Raw genomic sequence first — 21,989 nt, 5'->3', positions numbered from 1 at the left:
GGACGTTCATCTATCTGTTATTGACAGCTATCAGCCTGATGACGCTCCCATCTTCCAGCTCCATCATATGTCCAAAGTGTCTTTTGAAGAACTCCAGAGGCATAAGGGTGCACTCAGACCCTGTATCAACTAGGCAGAGTACCTTCTGGCCTTCCAACTCAGCCTCCATAAAAGGCCTGCTGGCATATAGGTTGTGTCCCTCATGCATAGGGCTTAGCTTTTGGTGTACCGCCGCAGGACGCCCAGCTACTGCGGCGGTCAGAAGTTTAGCGTCGGCTCAGACTTCATCTGTTCTGGCCATTCTTTGGCCATATGGCCGTACTGTCGACAAGCCCAGCAGAGGGGCCCCCTTTTGACAAGCCTCCGCATCTGAGTTATCCTGGGTGAAGTGGCGCGGGGCGGTGTGGTCATTTCCGGAGGTCGGGGTGATCCTGCCTTCACCTGGGACACTTCCAGCTGAAGTTCTCTCAATTCTGTCCGCAAGGCCTAGACCACATCCTTGCGGACAGACCGACCTCCTGTGGAATGGGTGCTACTCACTACTCTCGCCACCACAGGTATGTGCTCTTTCTCTCTCTACCCGGCAGCTAGGTAGACACTGTAGAATGTCATGTCGGGCGTCGTCCAGGTCATCTCTTGCAATTTGTCCTGTAAGAACTTGTTGGAGAGCCCCACTATGAACTGGTCTCTTAGTAGCCGGTCCACCTCCCGGAAGGCTCCAATGGCCTCTGGGCCTCGCCGCTGTATTTCATTTAACGTCTCCTGTAGGGCATTAGAGTACTGCATCAGGGTCCCTGTCCATCTGACGTCACCCTCTAGAACCCCCAACGCAACTTCTGCCCGCAGCTCAGGGGTCAGGTTACACATTCTAACTTCACTTCACATCCTTTCAGTCCAGTCCTGCAACGTCATGTTTTTACGGTCAAATTTGTCAGATGACGCAACAGAACCCTCACGGGGATGTACCCTACTGGGGCTAGCATGGCAGGGGCAAGCTGTATGAGCAGTGTTGGGGCAAGTTGGCCTTGCACTGGCGCACCCTGAGCTGGGTCCTTGATTGGTGCCATTGGTGCCTCCGCTTTCCCGTCCATAACGGTCGCTGTATCCTGCCGACTTCGCCAAGATGTAAGCTGTGTATTGGGGTGGGCTCCCCAGGATACAGCGAAGTCACGAACGAGGAAAACAACTCCACCACCAGCTTTTGCCAAAACAGAATTTTGCTTAAATGTAGTAATGAACACAACCACAAATGCTGAAAACCTCCAATAGAGTTACATACATCCAGGGCTTTTTTTCTCAGAGAAAAGGTGGTGGAACTCACCCCCTGGCCACGCCCCCTCCATGGCCACGCCTCTACCCACCCTAGGACCGCCCCCTAAAACTGCCCCAACACTCTCCAACACTCTGGTTCCTATTCACAATATAGCAACACAACATAGCTCGCTGATACCTAGGCCAAGTTGGCTCCTCTTACCTCAATTACGGTTGCTGGCTGGCAGGCTGTGGGCTTGCTGGCTCAGGCTGGCAGGCTGTGGGCTTGCTGGCTGAGGCTGGCAGGCTGTGGGCTTGCTGGCTGCGGCTGGCAGGCTTTGGGCCTGGCTGGCTGGCCTGTAATCCAGAGAGGGATTGTAGAAGCTATGTAAGTAGTCATAAAAAACAGTAGAAGGGCCTGTTGGACAGTGGATGATGGTTATTTGGAGGTTGGAGGGAGAATAACTATTGTGAGAGGACACATGTCTGGGCATAACTACTGTGAAGGGGGCACATATCTGGGCATAACTACTGTGAAGGGGGGGGGGCCTTCACAATAGTTATTAATCCCTTTCAGCAGTCCCCCCTTCAGTGAATGGAGGACTGCTGAAAGGGGTTAATAACTACTGTGAAGGGCCTAGCCATCTGGGCAACCCCACAGATCATCCCCCACCCACCTTGTACTTGTTCCACTAATCCGTTACTTGCGGGCTACGTGGGCATAAGTTCAGCTTCAGTCAGTTCGGTGCGCAATCCCATCCTGCGGCGCGTGATCCCGCGAGACCTGTGAACTACAGCGGATCACGCGTTGCAGGACGGCATTGCACACCGAAGTGACTGAACTCATGCCCGCGCAGCCCACAAGTAGCGGAACAATTGCAAGAGGGGTGGGGAATAGCCAAATTAAAAAATATTTTGAACCAAAAGGTGTGCTTTTGGTGGGTTTTGAACTTATGGTGGCCTGGTCTGTGGATGGCACTGTTATGGGGGCTATGTGGATGGCACTGTTATGGGGGCTCTTTGGATGGCACTGTTATGGGGATCTGTGGATGGCACTGTTATGGAGGATCTGTGGATGGCACTGTTATGGGGGATCTGTGGATGGCACTGTTATGGGGGATCTGTGGATGACACTGTTATGGGGGATCTGTAGATGACACTGTTATGGGGGATCTGTGGATGACATTGTTATGGGGGCTCTCCGGATGGCACTGTTATGGTTATCGGGGCTCTGTGGATGGCACTGTTGTGGCTGTGGGGATCTGTGGATGACACTGTTGTGGGGGGAAAATCTGTGGGTGACACTGTTGTGGGGGGTATCTGTGGGTGACACTGTTGTGGGGGGGTATCTGTGGGTGACACTGTTGTGGGGGGGATCTGTGTATGACACTGTTGTGGGGGGGATCTGTGTATGACACTGTTGTGGGGGGGATTTGTGGATGACACTGTTGTGAGGGGGGGATCTGTGGGTGACACTGTTGTGGGGGGGATCTGTGGGTGACACTGACTTACATATAGCACCTTATGCTATATAGTGTCATCCACAGATCCCCCCATAACAGTCAGTGTCCCTGTGAGGTAAATCCCCAATACAGGGTCTGGGGGCCGGCATCTGGTGAACTTGAACTTCAACTTGTAATGGCAGCGGGGCCCGCTCACTGTCACTGTAGGCATGCCGCATTATTAATTTTATTTAATAACCGATTAAATAATGCATTATGTAGGCCATTTTAAACAAGAAAAATCCTCTGTGATTCTGCGATCCTCTCCCTCTGTCTCTGACTACTCACAAACTCAGTAGCAGGCAGGCCGGGCGGCAGCGCAACTCACTGACGTCACGCACCTTCTCCTCCCACTTTATGAATGAAGTGGGAGGAGCAGGCGCGTGACGTCAGTGAGTTGCGCTGCCGCCCGGCCTGCTACTGAGTTTGTGAGTACGGAGACCGGAGAGGATCGCAGAATCACAGAGGATTTTATCTTGTTCACAACTGGGTTATTTTGTTTGCGGCGGCGGGCGAGTCAAAATAGGTGGCGGAACGCCGTTCCGGGGCATTCCGCCAGAAAAAAAGGCCTGCATACACCAAGCCCGAAGGCTGAGACCCTTGTGCTCCACAGCGTGGCGCCCTCCGATGGATGCAGGAGGAAAGCGTAGTAATTTACCTACTGGCGGGCATGACTAAACCGCTACACCTTACCTGTTATTACCCTAAAAAAAACAAGAATAACTGTATGGGTGTGTGGTATGGGCTAACCCACGGGTGCAGCACAACAGCTTACAATCTTACAAAGCTCTACAGGATTCCCCCTCCCATAACTGGTCTTGTAGCACATGCCTGAGTATTCCTTCTGAGCAAAACGTCAGCCTGGCTTGAGTTTGTGGGAAGTTTATCAGCTCTGCAATGTGAAATGTCCCTTTAACTTATGGAGTCCTTGCAATGGACAATAGCAACACTTGTGGCCTGACACAAACAGAGACCCTAACACTGTAATGAGGTGCGTGCACGATCTTACTGACCCGGGTTTGCTCTGCATCCGCTGGTGACTCTGAACCAAACAAATACCTCTCCAACAAGCATGCGATCCTGCAGTGTATGTCGCTTTGCTCCTCAGCTCTCATAAGCATTCCTGAAAGCAATCCTCGTTCCTCTGGACAGGATCCAGGTCTTGGACATGATCAGCTTCACTTAGCTGCAGCTCTGGTCACTGAGGAATGCTTTCACACCTGGATGCCGTCGGATCCTCTGCTCACACAGTTCCTCAGTCTCAGCTCCCTCTAAGATGGCTGCTCCCTTTCTCTTCCTCTCCAGGCTCTGTGTAACCCCACCTCTCATGAATATGGAAATATATGCAGTCTGTTAGCTGTGTTTAGGAAACAGCATCATCTTGTGGCCAAACAGCAGAATGTCAGTCCAGATCATTAAATTCAATCTACACAAACAGTGTTCAGAAAAGGAGAGCTATTACCCATCTCACATAGTCAACTATCATGGGAGATCCAGGTAGTAATCTGTCACTGATGATCCAGGTTCTTGCCAGTCTGTGCACTAAACAAACAGAATCGTTACCCAGGTACTAGGTAAAGAGACAATCAGACTCTACTCAGCCAGCACGTCATGATTCCAGTCACTGGCCATGAATAAGCATTTCAGCCTTTTATTTATCCCCACAGTAAGAGCCCAGTAGCTACACCTGGGTTTACCTCAGAAGAGAAAAATGTTGTACTGGATTGGGGAGGGAATGGCAGGTTCCTCTACCAACCTGTTCACCTTTCCATAAAAATCTAGGCCCAATAAACACTTAAAAGAAAAATGGCTCAGCAAACCACACTTTGCTAAAACCACCCAGCTTTCCTGTATTCTTTTACCCTATCCATCTGAGTATTCAGGGTGAGATATACACCCCCTCCAGTACATTACCAGCCACCATGTTACAGTAACTACTTGTATTCTGATTGCAATAAAATTTCAAGAGCATCTATACTTATGACTCTATATTGTGCCATTCGTTTATTATTTCTGCTAGAAGTTATAAATGAATTGCCAGGAGTTTGTAATAAAGGTTTAGATAAATGTTACCAGTTGGGGGTATGTCTCTGCATAGTCTGACACGGCAGCACTGATTGGATAGTGTCAGACTGTGCAGGGACACACCCCCTAACTGGTAACACCCATCTGGGTGCACCTTCATTACACACTGCTAGTAATCATTCATAACTTCTAGCAGGAATAATAAAGGAATAGTACAAGATAGATTCATTAGAATAGATGCTCCAGAATTAATATTACATGGGGAATGCAAGACTTGTCAGGAGAGGTTACAGGTTGTGTTTTCAAATCATATGAATGATTGCCTCTGACTGTGAAGCATGACCACAGTGCAAGTGTGATTTAATGAGCTACTTACTGGAGTTTAAACCAATTGTTCGGATATGTGCAATATCAATACTTAAAGACATACTAACAACACATTTCAAGAACCTGAAGCACATTAGAAGTTAAAGGGAATGTGTCGCCAAAATGTCTTTCTGCCAGTTAAAAACATATTTTTTTATATTAAATTCTGTTTTTATTTGTTTAAATTACAGATTTTTTTATTCTATTCTGAACATGATTATGGGGGCAATCTTGCCTGACAGCATTTAGAAAGCATTTAACCTCTTAGTGACCACTAATACACTAATACAATGGTGCATTAAAAGCTATAACTTGTCCTGCAAAAAAATAAGACCTCATACAAGTACACTGATGAAAAAACAAAAAAGTTCTAGCTCTTGGAATGCGATTAACAAAAAAAAATGTGCGTAAGGGGTTAAAAAAATTGCTTTATGTTAGCCACAAGGGACATAGACACAATGGTCTGGAGCTGACCCTATTGACTTCTATGGTACAGTTCTTTAGGCATACTTTGACCTGTACAGAGGTCATTTTACAAGCAAGTAGTGGATAAACTTTGACTATTGTGAATAGTGGGTTCTGTCTTATCTATACAAAGAGGTCCTATCCAATCCTGTCGGTAAGGATAAGCAGATAACTTTAATGAAAGGGGTTATCCAACCCCTATAATGCCCCTCCAAATGCCCAGGCCCCTCACACAGATTGTCCTTACCTCGCTCCCTGGCACCCGCACCGCTTCTGATGCCTGCGCGGCCATCGCTGCATCTCCCTGTTGCGCGGATCCGGTAATGTGGGATATGCAGCCAATAGCAGGCCGCAACAGGAACGAGCCTCCCTAGCATCACGGGTGACTCTAGGGATGCTCGTCTCCATCGCGGCCTTTTATTGGCTACCCCTCCCCCCATCCCCAGATGTTTTGATCCGTGAGACAGGGAGATGCAGCGGCGTCCATGCGACGTGTGTTCCAGGGAGTGAGGTAAGTACAATCTGTGTGAGGGGCCTGGGCATTTGTGGGGGGGGGGGCATTATAAGGGCCAGTGTGAAAACTGCAGGATTTTAGGCTACTTTCACACTAGCGTTCGTCGGTCCGCTCGTGAGTTCCGTTTGAAGGGGCTCACGAGCGGACCCGAACGCAGCCGTCCAGCCCTGATGCAGTCTGAATGGAGCGGATCCGCTCAGACTGCATCAGTCTGGCGGCGTTCAGCCTCCGCTCCGCTCGCCTCCGCACGGACAGGCGGACAGCTGAACGCTGCTTGCAGCGTTCGGGTGTCCGCCTGGCCGTGCGGAGGCGTGCGGATCCGTGCGGAGGCGTGCGGATCCGTGCGGATCCGTCCAGACTTACAATGTAAGTCAATGGGGACGGATCCGTTTGAAGATGCCACAATATGGCTCAATCTTCAGGCGGATCCGTCCCCCATTGACTTTACATTGAAAGTCTGGACGGATCCGTACGAGGCTATTTTCACACTTAGGCTGTTATATGCTAAAATAATGCAGACGGATCCGTACTGAACGGAGCCTCCGTCTGCATTATTATGATCGGATCCGTTCAGAACGGATCCGATCGAACGCTAGTGTGAAAGTAGCCTTATTGTTTTTTGTTTAGGTATAAATATTGACATGGAAACTTAAAAATAACATCATCAAAAATGATTAAAAAATATCTTTAGCATAGAAATGTGCTTTACACAATAGGTCATTTTCTGATGACACTTTCCCTTTAATGCACTACATGTCAAAAACCTGCAGTGCAGCACATAAGGAGTTAAATGATAATCTTTAAGCTACCAAAGTACCAAGGCATTATATCTTGTGACCTTTAATGTGTAATTTCATTTTGTACAGCTGTAGCACCAATGGCATTTAAATAAGTACCCGACACTTATGTGACATTTCATCTCAGGCCCATCACAGAGTGGGAAAGTGACACCAGGAAAAATTGACTCTCCCTCTGGAAGGTCACTCAATAGCCACATGTTTTGCCTGGTATATTAAAATAATAGGTCCTTTCCCTTTAAATCCAATATGACTTGGCAATTTAGGGACACTGATCAGTTCTCCTCCCTGAGGTAATAATCACACAAAAGGCTACACTTGCTTTTCTTCTGGAGTTCAATAGAAAAATAAACACAAGGTAATTATTGCCGGAGTCAGATCAGGGTAAGGCTTGAGGGAAGCTGACTGCTTTAGAGTTCATCTTGACAAGGCTGAGATGTCTTGGAAGAATGCCATCTGGTGGAGGATGTCTCTTTTGTCTTCTTAACTCGTGTCCTTATAAACCTGCAGTAAATCGTACCCTAAATGCATCAACCCAAACATTCAGTCTTCTAAACAGACAGTCTCATGACGAGGACTAATTGGAAATGAAGCTGTAAAATGGTTTATTGATCAGTGCCTTCAGCTTACAGACCATTGTGAATAAGATGAATCGGATGACGCGCCCGTTATTTTAGTTTCTTGCACGTTTCTTAGACTTGGTCTTCCAAGTTTTAAAGGATATGAACAACTTCAGGGGCATTATTTTAGCATAGCATGTTAATCATTTTGGACTAAAAATCTTTTTTTTAATCGGTCATTATTAAAAATTTTCATTGGTTTCGGTGCAACACAGTTAAAGGGGTTCTCCAGGAATTAATAAAATAGAATTACTGAAAATACTTAAATATTACTTTATTATAAATATATTCTCAAATACCTTTCATTAGTTATAATGAGGAGCAATCATTAGGAAAAATAAAATGGGCGCTGTCCTATCAGTACACACAAAACCTGTCCTAATCACACAGAAGTTACTTCACAACACTGAGCTAAAGAGCTGCCTCATCCTCCTCTGCTCTACTTATCAGGGATTCTGATCCTGAATACAGCTGATAAGATCTTCAGCTGAATCTCTGTAGGAATGGAGTACAGGAGCATGCTAATACATTATAACTATATAATTATTTTGTAAGACATTAATTCCTTAATGTTTGTTTTTTTAAGTGCTAAAAATGTATTAAAAAATAATTTAACTGAAGAAAAATGTTCACAAAACATAAGCTATTATTTTATATAAAATGCATTTTATTGTGCATGCATTACATAAAAAAAAATATTTCCACACAATCGGAATAACCTGAACAAAGCATTTAACAGGTTATTAAGTGTAAAATATATACAGTATTAATACATTTAAAAAAGTCAAAAGTGTTTTTTTCTACATTAGCGATGCAAAAAATACAGTATTTAATACGTACTCTCTAATAGCACAAAAAAATTACTCCTGCATAAAACTAGTCCTTGTACAGCAATATCAGTGATAAAATAAAATAAAAAGTTAAAACTGATTAAAAATGGAGAGGCACAAATCTGGTCATTAAGGGTTAAAGACAATATTAAATTTTTTTATTTTTTTTCATACTGTTATGAACCCTTGAAATTGATTCAATCTTTTGACACAGGGCTTTCCTTCCAGCCAAACCAAGACAGAAAAATACTACCTCTACACACAAAAGGAATAGGGATTTATTTATATTTTTTTTTACATTTTGACTAATTAATTTTAAGTTTGTGCCAAAATAATTGATCATAAATTAAACTCATCTTCTTCTGCACTTTTATCCATATGATTCATCTTTCAGGATGGTGTTTGAGTACCTTATTTTGCCCCCTACTATTTACAGTAGTAGATAATGTTTGATCTGGAAACCAGAGCAATCACTCATCAATCATTTCAAACACCATTATGAAAACCACTGTGTAGACCTTTATGAGGCTGCCCTCTTGTGGGCAAAAACTCTTATCTACAGCACAATGTAACTGCATGAAATGATTATGTGTATACTAGGAATTGTATAAAGACCAATCAAGAACCATTAACAGTGGACCAACCTTGTATCTGCTTAATACCTCCACTGAATATTGATAGTTTAGATGTGATTACATGTGGTAAAGTACTACTATAAATCTTTTCATATAGGAGACGCTGATATCTATAGTTTTTAGACTAGGGCCCTATTATATGCAAAGATTATGGTGGGTTTCTTTCTCTTGGCTTGCAGTGCTGATGTAACCCTGTCTGCTTCTCTCTCAGACAAAAGAAGAACACAATTAAACAAAGAGTGTTGGTCCAGAAAAATTTCCCTCTAAAAAAATGGAGGGGGAATAATCATGAAGCAACAAAACAGGGCGCCACAAGGTAGAGACGTTAAAGGGGAGGAAAAAAGCAGATGTGGGGGCAGCCAAGGGTGGTAGGGATGCGTAGGGACCTACTGCATCAAATGATACATTCGTGGGAAAGAAAAAAGATCTACCAACCAAACGGCGCCGACCAAATGAAGAAATGAAGGATGAAAATAGGACAATGTAATAAAAAATGTATAGTGAATGGAGACGTCAATAAAAATGGGAGATATTTAAAAGAGTATCTTATATAAAAGACTTACTTCACTGAGGAGGGTGTAAGTCGGATAACGCTCAAGACACCTACTCACCAAATCCTCCCCCGCCAGGATCGCTTGTGGTTTTGTAGGAAATAAACACGTCCGTGTTCACACTTCTGGTGTTTTTCCTTTTATTTTATTTTCAATAAATCACAGGAGGGCTCTATGCATTTCAGGGGATTACAACCCCCTTTATCAGGAGCAGTATAAAGTAAGTTAAAAACTGCAAATAAGCAGTACACAAGTAGGACTTATTATTGAGCTTTAAACATCTGTTTGATTAGTACCATGTGCTTTGTGAGTGGTGAAATGATGTCACTACCTGTTTGTCATTTCCTGTTTTATTAGTACCATGTGCTTTGTGGGGGGTGGAAATGATGTCACTACCTTTTTGTCATTTCCTGTTTTATTAGTACCATGTGCTTTGTGGGGGGTGGGAATGATGTTATTTCCTGTTTGAATAGGACCATGTGCTTTGTGGGGGTTGGAAATTATGTCATTTCCTGTTTGTCTCTCTCAGACACCAGCTGCAAAGACTAGCTGCTCACTCTCTACACTACAGATCCTAACTCAGAGTGATGGGGCCAGCCCACTCCTAATAACTGAGTCTGGGGCAAGGAAATTAACTACTTCTCCCATACACACAACCTTAACTCACATTAGCAGTGAGCCACATTAAAGTATGTCATTAACCTTTTAGCAGTGAATTACCAGGTCCCTGCAATTAGTCCTGATCAGTTCATTGTGTCCGGGCAGCCTAAATGCAGGAGCAATCATCCAATAAATAAGCAACAAGTACTTGTTTGCCAACTGATAAAATTGTTTTTGTGAGCATGAAAATGCTCACTGACCAGCAGCACATCTCCTCATGCAAACAGTGGATATGCCACCAACAAAATGTGAACATGTGGCGGACAGTCATAGAAAGGCTGAGGCTACACCTAGCATATTTGTAGCTCAATTTGATTTTAAGTAACAGCTGCAATTCACAAGGTTGCATACAAGACAGCATTGGACTATAGCTGTAGCTCAATAGTTAAAACCAATTAAACATACAACACAAAGTGTCACTGTAGCCCCGGTCTAAAAGTGCTACAAAAAGTTTAGGTGTAGCCCCAGCCTAAAAGTGCTACAAAAAGTGTAGGTGTAGCCCCAGCCTAAAAGTGCTACAAAAAGTTTAGGTGTAGCCCCAGCCTAAAAGTGCTACAAAAAGTTTAGGTGTAGGCCCAGCCTAAAAGTGCTACAAAAAGTTTAGGTGTAGGCCCAGCCTAAAAGTGCTACAAAAAGTTTAGGTGTAGCCCCAGCCTAAAAGTGCTAGAAAAAGTTTAGGTGTACCCCCAGCCTAAAAGTGCTACAAAAAGTTTAGGTGTAGCCCCATTTCAACGGTTGTTCGTCCTTCATGCACTATCCATCCTTTTAAAAGTGTGCCAGTCCATTTGCTTTATTGCTGATTGGCACTTGAGTCATGCAAAAGGACCCCTAGATCATCTGCTACAAATATGACTATGTTTACAAAGTTACCGTAATAAAAATGTGGATTTTATGCAGTGTTGGACCCTACTTTCTCTGTCTGCATTGTTCCAGGAGCCAGTCCTGTTGTCTACTCACTGTCACTTTTGACTATAAGTTTGGTGCGCTATCATCATTTTTACTATAAACTCACAATGACATCTGAAAGCCCTCAAAGAGATTTTGTAAAAAATACATGTAAAAAATTTAAAAGTACTAATCACATAATATATAATAATTATAATATAATAATTATTTGCAACCCTAGTCTTGAGCAAGTTATCCTAAACCACACGTTAAAAATGAAGAACATTGGTAGACCTGTTCAAAGGCACTTTGTAAAAATATACTGTACGTACCGGTAGTTAATTATTGTTTTACTATTTTCTGCCACTTTTATTATACTTTATTATTTTCTTACCAACTCCAACAAGGATAAAAATCTGTAGAATTTATATAAAATTGTTTAGCAAGAACCCATATGGTATCTGTCACAGAAAAAGAGATACAAAAAACATGCTCAAAAGCTTGTGATGTCACTTAAAAATGTCAATTATACAACTAGGTAAGAAAATGCCAATATCACTGCAGGTAAAATAAACATGACTACAAAACACTCTCTAATAAATTATACTTTAGCTCTTTGGGTGGAAATGAGTGACGAAAATGGTTAGAAAGTTAATGTAAGTGTAGAGGAGACAAGCTCGGGAACGTGAGATCACCCATAGTACCGTGCAGTGCAGCCAGTCAGTAGGTAGCCACCCCCCTGTGATGCCACAGGCAGGCAGAGCCCTATAAAATGCTGATCCCACGCGGTTGCTGGCATTTTCCTGTGAGCTGAGCATAGGGAGAGACATGACAAGACGCACATTCACTAGAGACAGTGTTGCTGTTGGAGAGTGCAGGGAGAGTGCAAGGAGAGTGTACTGCCGTGTGCATCACTGTGTAGTGCACTGACATTCATAGTTAATCCGTTCTGTTGGCAAAACAAGTGACTGTGCGTCAGTATTAAAGGCAGGTGTAATATATCGCCGTGTGCATCACTGTGCAGTACATCGACATTCATAGTTAATCCATTACATTACTGATATAGTTAATGTACACTATAACCAACAGACAGTTGCCTGGGCCCTCCAAAGGAACGGGCAGTGAAAAAAATTAAGCTGTAGCCAGCACAAGTTCCAGCAGAGGAAGGGGTAGTGGTAGCAGCCGCAGGAACAGACCAGAGCTGCCACTATCACCCAGCGGTCATACTGTGACCAATAATCCAGCTGTACTGGAATGGTTGACTCACTCTTCACAATCATCTCAAGTTACAACAGATACACATAGCCAGGAATCGGTGGGTTCCTCTGACACCACGCTTAGTTGACACGGCCGAGGAACTGTCTCTATGCCGTCACCTGTCCTGAACCTGCCTCTTGCTTTTGTGGCTCCTTCTGCTAACTAAGTAATGTATGCTGCAGGCTCTGCTCCACTTTTCAGCGACGATGAGCTTTGTGAGGACAGTCAGTGGTTACAGGCCAGCACAGACTTGGAGGAGAGGTCCGCTGTGGATTGCTTTAGGCGTGCAACTACCCATGATGACAGTTGTGTGGAAGCACATGTTGCAAGGGGTCAGGGATGTGCACAAGAAACAGATGGGGGAGACACAAGTGATGACCAAACATATGTAGATGATGATGTAGCTGATGGCATGTGGGAGCCAGATGAAGAGGGAACATCTTCATTATCAGGGGGCGAGGGTGGCAGCATGCCAGTGAGACAGCAGGGTGGAAGAAGTGGGCGATCTGGATCACCGAGGCGATTGCAAAAAGAAAACAGTATATGTCCACTCATCCAGAGGCGCAGAAGCTCAATGTGCACCTAGCCAAGTTGCTGGTACTACAGTCTCCCCCACCACTACCTGCTCCCCACCATTCCCTGACTCCTTTCAAGTGGTCTTTCAGTCCTGGCATGTCACTGCTGGGACATGTACTGCTTGGGGACATGTTATTGTTGAAGACAGACATTGACTGCTCTGGAGCACATAACCCTGTCCATTCAGAAGTTTACAGATGGAGACCAGAGAACTACTGAATGAAGCCAGGGAGCTGGGGGGAGTAGGTCATTATGATCTCTTTCAAAATTCCAACATGCTGTAGGAGTCAGGCAAAAATGGCCAAAAGCTAGACAACCCCTTTAAGGGTCAAGATTACCAATTAAATCTTTTAAAACATAAATCTTGTATTTAGAATCTGAAGATGAGGTGACAGGTTAGAGGTGGATGGATGGTTGCTGGGTAGTAAGCACTAAATCACTCTGTCATACCTGTGTATGTTGGTGGTTTTCAGTGTCTCTGGGGGAATGCAGTACACTACAGTATGTGACACCCATAAAGGACAGTACTGTCCATATACAGTACAGACCAAAAGTTTGGACACACCTTCTCATTCAAAGAGTTTTCTTTTTTTTCATGACTATGAAAATTGTAGATTCACACTGAAGGCATCAAAACTATGAATTAACACATGTGGAATTATATACATAACAAAAAAGTGTGAAACAACTGAAAATATGTCATATTCTAGGTTCTTCAAAGTAGCCACCTTTTGCTTTGATTACTGCTTTGCACACTCTTGGCATTCTCTTGATGAGCTTCAAGAGGTAGTCACCTGAAATGGTCTTCCAACAGTCTTGAAGGAGTTCCCAGAGATGCTTAGCACTTGTTGGCCCTTTTGCCTTCACTCTGCGGTCCAGCTCACCGCAAACCATCTCGGTTGGGTTCGGGTCCGGTGACTGTGGAGGCCAGGTCATCTGGCACAGCACCCCATCACTCTCCTTCATGGTCAAATAGCCCTTACACAGCCTTGAGGTGTGTTTGGGGTCATTGTCCTGTTGAAAAATAAATGATGGTCCAACTAAACGCAAACCGGATGGAATAGCATGCCGCTGCAAGATGCTGTGGTAGCCATGCTGGTTCAGTATGCCTTCAATTTTGAATAAATCCCCAACAGTGTCACCAGCAAAGCACCCCCACACCATCACACCTCCTCCTCCATGCTTCACGGTGGGAACCAGGCATGTAGAGTCCATCCGTTCACCTTTTCTGCGTCGCACAAAGACACGGTGGTTGGAACCTAAGATCTCAAATTTGGACTCATCAGACCAAAGCACAGATTTCCACTGGTCTAATGTCCATTCCTTGTGTTCTTTAGCCCAAACAAGTCTCTTCTGCTTGTTGCCTGTCCTTAGCAGTGGTTTCCTAGCAGATATTCTACCATGAAGGCCTGATTCACACAGTCTCCTCTTAACAGTTGTTCTAGAGATGTGTCTGCTGCTAGAACTCTGTGTGGCATTGACCTGGTCTCTAATCTGAGCTGCTGTTAACCTGCGATTTCTGAGGCTGGTGACTCGGATGAACTTATCCTCCGCAGCAGAGGTGACTCTTGGTCTTCCTTTCCTGGGGCGGTCCGCATGTGAGCCAGTTTCTTTGTAGCGCTTGCTGGTTTTTGTGACTGCACTTGGGGACACTTTCAAAGTTTTCCCAATTCTTCGGACTGACTGACTTTCATTACTTAACCCTCTAAGGATGCAGGGCGTACCGGTACGCCCTATTTCACGAGTCCTTAAGGACTCAGGGCGTATCGGTACGTCCTAACTTTAAATCGGGATTCCGGCGCCCCAGGGGTTAATCTGAATGTGACCCCCCCCCGTGTCGGCGATCGCAGCAAACCGCAGGTCAATTCAGACCTGCGGTTTGCTGCGCTTTTTGCAGTTTCTGATCAACTTTTGAGTGCCTAAAATAAAGATTTTTCACCCCCCCTGCACCCCTGCACGATTTTATGCCGGTGGGTGGTGCAGGGGGGGTGTCGCAGGCGGCGGGGGCGTTGCGGGAGGCGAGCGGTGCGGCAGGCAGGATCGCGATCCCCCGCCCGCCTCCCCTTGAAAATTTGTTGGCTTCTAGTGGGTATACCAGGGTGTCAGCACATTGCTGACACCCTGGTATAAACGGCTGACATCTGTGCAGATGTCAGCCGTTTAACCCTTGGAAAAGGTTAACTGTCATCGGTCAGAGAGCTCCCACCCTTTCCATCGGGGGCTGCTGTGCCTTTGCAGCCCCCCGATGGAGAGGAAGAGAGCCCCCCGACAGCCCCCCTCAGCCCTGTTCTTACCCTTCCCCGTCTGCAAAGTTGTGGCAGACGGGGAAGGTTCCCATGGCAACAGGACACCTTCTCAGGCGTCCTGCTGTCCATGGTGCTGAACAGATCTATGCTAAAGGCATAGTATATTGTACTGTACTGTATTATACAGACATCAGACCCACTGGATCTTCAAGAACCAAGTGGGTCTGGGTAAAAAAAAATGTAAAAAAAAGTGAAAAAAGTTAAGATAAAAAAAAACATTTATCACTGAATAAAAATTAAAAAAATAAAATACACTACACATATTAGGTATCACCACGTCCGTAACGAACTGATCTATAAAACGGTCATGTTACTTTCCCCGCACGGTGAACGCCATAAAAATAAAAAAATAAAAACTATGAGAAAATTCAAAACTTTTGCCCACCTTACTTCCCAAAAAAGGTAATAAAAGTGATCAAAAAAGTCGCATGTACGCCAAAATAGTACCAATCAAACCATCATCTCATCTCGCAAAAAATGAGACCCTACTCAAGATAATCGCCCAAAAACTGAAAAAACTATGGCTCTTAGACTATGGAGACACTAAAACATTTTTTTGGTTATTGTATAAAACTTACATATAAGTTATTGTATAAAACTTACATAAATAAAAAAAAATATTAGGTATCGCCGCGTCCGTGACAACCTGCTCTATAAAATTACCACATGATCTAACCTGTCAGATGAATGTTGTAAAAAAAAAAAAAAAAAGTGCCAAAAAAGCTATTTCTTGTTACCTTGCCGCACAAAAAGTGTAATATAGAGCAACCAAAAATCATATGTACCCTAAACTAGTACCAACAATGCTGCCACCATATTCCGTACTTTCTAAAATGGGGTCACTTTTTTGGAGTTTCTACTCTAGGGGTGCAACAGGGGGGCTTCAAATGGGACATGGTGTCAAAAAAACCAGTACAGCAAAATCTGCCTTCCAAAAACCGTATGGCATTCCTTTCCTTCTGCGCCCTGCCGTGTGCCCGTACAGCAGTTTACGAACACATATGGGGTGTTTCTGTAAACTACAGAATCGGGGCCATAAATAATAAGTTTTGTTTGGCTGTTACCCCTTGCTTTGTAACTGGAAAAAAAATATTAAAATGGCAAATCTGCCAAAAAAGTTAAATTTTTAAATTGTATCTCTATTTTCCATTAAATCTTGTGCAACACCTAAAGGGTTAACAAAGTTTGTAAAATCAGTTTTGAATACCTTGAGGGGTGTAGTTTCTTAGATGGGGTCACTTTCATGGAGTTTCTACTCTAGGGGTGCATCAGGGGGGCTTCAAATGGGACATGGTGTCAAAAAAACAGTCCAGCAAAATCTGGCTTCCAAAAACCATACGGCGCACCTTTCACTCTACGCCCCGCTGTGTGGCCGTACAGTAGTTTACGGCCACATATGGGGTGTTTCTGTAAACGGCAGAGTCAGGGAAATAAAGATACAGTCTTGTTTGGCTGTTAACCCTTGCTTTGTTAGTGGAAAAAATGGGTTAAAATGGAACATTAGGCAAAAAAATGAAATTCTCAAATTTCATCCCAATTTGCCAATAACTCTTGTGCAACACCTAAAGGGTTAACGAAGTTTGTAAAATCAGTTTTGAATACATTGAGGGGTGTAGTTTCTTAGATGGGGTCACTTTCATGGAGTTTCTACTCTAGGGGTGCATCAGGGGGCTTCAAATGGGACATGGTGTCAAAAAAACAGTCCAGCAAAATCTGGCTTCCAAAAACCATACGGCGCACCTTTCACTCTACGCCCCGCTGTGTGGCCGTACAGTAGTTTACGGCCACATATGTGGTGTTTCTGTAAACTGCAGAGTCAGGGCAATAAAGATACAGTCTTGTTTGGCTGTTAACCCTTGCTTTGTTAGTGGAAAAAATGGGTTAAAATGGAAAATTAGGCAAAAAAATGTAATTCTCAAATTTCATCCCCATTTGCCAATAACTCTTCCCTTACGTCCTACCAGCAGCACAGATGGGGTTAACTGCCCCTGTGGACTGGTAGGACCGGCGGAATTTTAATGAGCCCAAGAACCAATAAACGATCTTCAGCTTCCTGAAAGGGAGGAGATCACCCCCCAGCCCACCGTGTTTTTTTCTGTCCTCTGGACAGGTGGACTGGCGTATCGCTCCCCCTCAGGGAGCTGAAGAGTGCTAGGGGCTCTTTTTTTCCTTAGAAGGATCGCCCCATTTTTGGCTCTCTTTGCCTTTATTTTAGGCCTGATTGCGGCGATTTTTGTGTCTGGGGTACCGTCGGGGAGTGGGGTGTCACCTTTCAAAATATCAAGCAGGTAATCTCTTTACCAGTTTTGTTTACAGCCTCCTCCTATGATACTCCAGCTAGAGACCCGCTGGATATTTCAAGATGCCTCCAGATCTATGTGGATAGATCCAGAGAGTTCAGGATAGATGAGAATCTCCTTATCCTGTTTGCCGGTAAGTCTAAAGGCAGTAAAGCGTCTAAAGCCACCATTAGTCGCTGGATCAAGGAGGCCATTAGGGAAGCCTTTGTCTCCCAATCCTTAGATCCTCCCGAGTTTGTGAGAGCCCATTCTACTAGGGCAGTCTCCACCTCGGTTGCGGAGAGAAGTCTTCTCCCCTTAGAGTTGATCTGTAAGGCGGCCTCCTGGAGCTCTGAATCAACCTTCATCTCCCATTACAGGATAGATGCTAGGATGGCAGAGTTTTCGGCTTTTGGGCAGACAGTTCTTAGTTCTGCCAGGCATGAGGACCCTCCCTAGGGGTTTCGTCTTGCTATCTCCCCATCTGTGCTGCTGGTAGGACGTAAGGGAATCGTTAATTTCTAACGATAATTTGTTTTCCCTTAGTCCTAACAGCAGCACACAAATATCCCACCCTAAATACATGATAAAAACACGGTGGGCTGGGGGGTGATCTCCTCCCTTTCAGGGAGCTGAAGATCGTTTATTGGTTCTTGGGCTCATTAAAATTCCGCCGGTCCTACCAGTCCACAGGGGCAGTTAACCCCATCTGTGCTGCTGTTAGGACTAAGGGAAAACAAATTATCGTTAGAAATTAACGATTGTGCAACACCTAAAGGGTTAACGAAGTTTGTAAAATCAGTTTTGAATACCTTGAGGGTGTAGTTTATAGAATGAGGTCATTTTTGGGCGGTTTCTATTATGTAAGCCTCGCAAAGTGACTTCAGACCTGTAGTGGTCCCTAAAAATTGGGTTTTTGTAAATTTCTGAAAAATTTCAAGATTTGCTTCTAAACTTCTAAGCCTTGTAACATCCCCAAAAAATAAAATATCATTCCCAAAATAATTCAAACATGAAGTAGACATATGGGGAATGTTAAGTCATCACAATTTTTGGGGGTATTACTATGTATTACAGAAGTAGAGAAACTGAAACTTTGAAATTTGCAAATTTGCAATTTTTTTTGGTAAATTAGGTATTTTATTATGCAAAAAATTACTTTTTTTTACTTCATTTTACCAGTGGCATGAAGTACAATATGTGACGAAAAAACAATCTCAGAATGGCTTTGATAAGTCAAAGTGTTTTAAAGTTATCAGCACTTAAAGTGACACTGGTCAGATTTGCAAAAAATGGCCAAGTCCTTAAGGTGAAATAGGGCTGAGAACTTAAGGGGTTAAAGTAATGATGGCCACTCGTTTTTCTTTACTTAGCTGCTTTTTTCCTTGTCATAATACAAATTCTAACAGTCTACTCAGTAGGACTATCAGCTGTGTATCCACCTGACTTCTCCACAATGCAACTGATGGTCCCAACCCCATTTATAAGGCAATAAATCCCACTTATTAAACCTGACAGGACACACCTGTGAAGTGAAAACCATTTCAGGTGACTACCTCTTGAAGCTCATCAAGAGAATGCCAAGAGTGTGCAAAGCAGTAATCAAAGCAAAAGGTGGCTACTTTGAAGAACCTAGAATATGACATATTTTCAGTTGTTTCACACTTTTTTGTTATGTATATTATTCCACATGTGTTAATTCATAGTTTTGATGCCTTCAGTGTGAATCTACAATTTTCATAGTCATGAAAATAAAGAAAACTCTTTGAATGAGAAGGTGTGTCCAAATTTTTGGTCTGTACTGTATATGGTATTTCTCACCATTTTGTGGACCAATGTTCACATGGAAGTGTGAATAAGGCCTTTGTTTGTACGTACCTTCAGGAACCTCATAAATGCATGTACTGGACATAGCCCTAGGAGCTAGGACCCAGCAGCAGGGATCAGGTACGTATGCTTCCCTTTGCAGGTCGGACCAGGGTGTCTGCCCAAACACCCCAAAAAGATGAAAAACCCCTTTAACCCCTTAAATACCCATTTTTTTTTTGCATTTTCACTTTTCCCTCCCCACGTTCCAATAGCCATAGTCTTCTTTTAGTTTTCGGTTCATATAGCCATATGATGGCTTAATTTTTTGCAGGATAAGATGTATTTTTTTAAGGGCACCATTTAATTTACCATGTCTGTTATTGGAAAACAGGAAAAAAATTCTTTGTGGGCTTAAATTGAAAAAAAAAACAACAACTGTGCGCTAAAAATGACATGATATTCTTGATCTGCAGCTAAATACAATGATACCAAACTTATATAGTTGTTTTTTTTTACTACTTTAAAAAAAATTAAAAACCTTAGAAAATCTAAATTTTCTTTGTATCACCATTTTTGGACAGCCATAACTTATTTATATTTCTATCCACAGAGCTGTATGAGGGCATTTCTTTTGCAGGACAAACTGTAGTTTTATTGGTACAATTTTTATGGTATATGAGACTTTTTGTTCACTGTTATAAATTGTTTTGGGGGGGAAGGTAACTAAAGAATTTCAAATTGTGTGTTTGTTTTTTTCTGTTACGGTGTTCACATTTTCGGACATGCCGATACCTGATATGTTTATTTTTTCTGTTAATATATTTTTATATGGAAAATATGGAAAGGGGGTGATTGTAACTTTTAATATTTTTTTATTTAATAACCATTAGCTCTTATGGTGCTAGAACCTGGGATCCCTTTTCTTATTCGCCCTAAAAGAGATCTATTAGGGTGAATAGGATTTTCACCTGCTCCCTGCTGCACTGTTCTTTGTGCACACAGCAGCAAGGAGCTTACCATGGCAGGCGTGGAAGGCTTCACAAGTGTCCAGGCTGCCATAGTAAATGATCGGAGCACCACGATTTCATGGCAGGAGCTCTGATTGGAAGGCAGAGGGGGTCACATCCCTCTGCTTTGCCTCACAGGTGCCATGATCAGCATTGATCGTGGCACCTGAGGGGTTAAATGACAGGATTCGTCGGGATAGCTGTTCCCCGTCATTGCATCCGTGTGTCTGCTGTAGTATACAGCCGGCACCCACCGTGTATGGAGCGGGCTCACTGCAGCAGCCCATTCAATATATTACATTAAAGGGGTTGTTCAGGATTAGAAAAACATGGCTACTTTCTTCCAGAAGCAGCACCACAACCTTTTATGGGTTATGTCAGACATTGAAGCTCAGCTCCATTAAAGTGAATAGAGCTAAGCTGCAATACCACATAAACACAAGGCACTGTTTCTGGAAGAAAGCAGCAATGCTTTCCTAATCCTGATAAACCCCTTTACCTCCACATGGTATTGAAATTGGAGAACTACTTTTCGTTGGTCATACACAGATCAAATTTGTGTATGATTAATCTAGTCCTTCACGGAATAAAGATTCTTTAGATATTAGACGTGTCAGTCAGAGCCGTACTGGCAGTACTGCAATCACAAACCTGGAGCGGCTGGAAGGACCAGGCCACTTTGGGTCTGTAATATTGTCAGCCTCATAAGTATTCAGTTCAATGCAGTGAATACTATTAAAGCTGTGTGACCTTTCTGCGGATATGGGTTGACTAGGGCACTCTCCCAGCACACAGACATTTACTAAAGAAATTATTTTACAGATCTCTGTGGGGAACTGAACCACAGGCATTCTGCATGGCAGGCAGCAAGTTTACCACTACTCTATAGACCCTCACTGTTATAAAGACAGGGTTTTCTGTGCCTAAAAAGCTACTAAATAATATTATTGTTTTCTTCACAGTCACATATTAAATAAAGTGTATTATTCTTAGTAGCTTTTTAGGCACTTTTACTTTCCAGCTTTTATTTTACTATAAAAGAAAAACTGGAATGTAAATGTTTCATTGTTCTGCAAAGTTAATGTTACTAAGCAAAAAACATTACTATAAATGTGTTTCATACTTACTATTAAATATCACAAAACACCATTTGGCATCCCTGGAATTCAACTGGTTAGTGGAATCCTTGTAATCATAATAACCTGCACAATTGTTTTCCTTTCTTCATTTAATCCATTTATAGAAATTAAAATTGCAATTATGTGTATGACAAAATGGCCTGACGCAAAAAAAAGTTACGGTTGTTATAGCAATGAATGTGAGTAGGGCCGGCGGGAGGTTCACACACTTTGCCTGTATGGGGGCCTGAAATTCCTGATGGGAGCTCTGATGTCAGTATTGCCCTGGTGGTTTGGGTAATAACAGGTGTAAACTAACTTATCATTTCTGTCAAATGTCCACTAACCAATTGAGTTGTAATGTAAATATAATTAAACATGTATTTCATTATATTTTTCATTGAAGAAACCACAAAGTATCACCATTTATGTAGGCTTTATTTTCAAGGCAGTCAGCGGATTATAAAGGGTTTACATCCACATTTTGACATATCAACCAGGTTTACGACTACAGACTGCATAGAATGTATATTGTT

Source organism: Bufo gargarizans, chromosome 6, assembly GCF_014858855.1.
Source record: "Bufo gargarizans isolate SCDJY-AF-19 chromosome 6, ASM1485885v1, whole genome shotgun sequence".
Taxonomy (NCBI): Eukaryota; Metazoa; Chordata; class Amphibia; order Anura; family Bufonidae; genus Bufo; species Bufo gargarizans.
Note: the sequence above shows the minus strand (reverse complement) of the source record.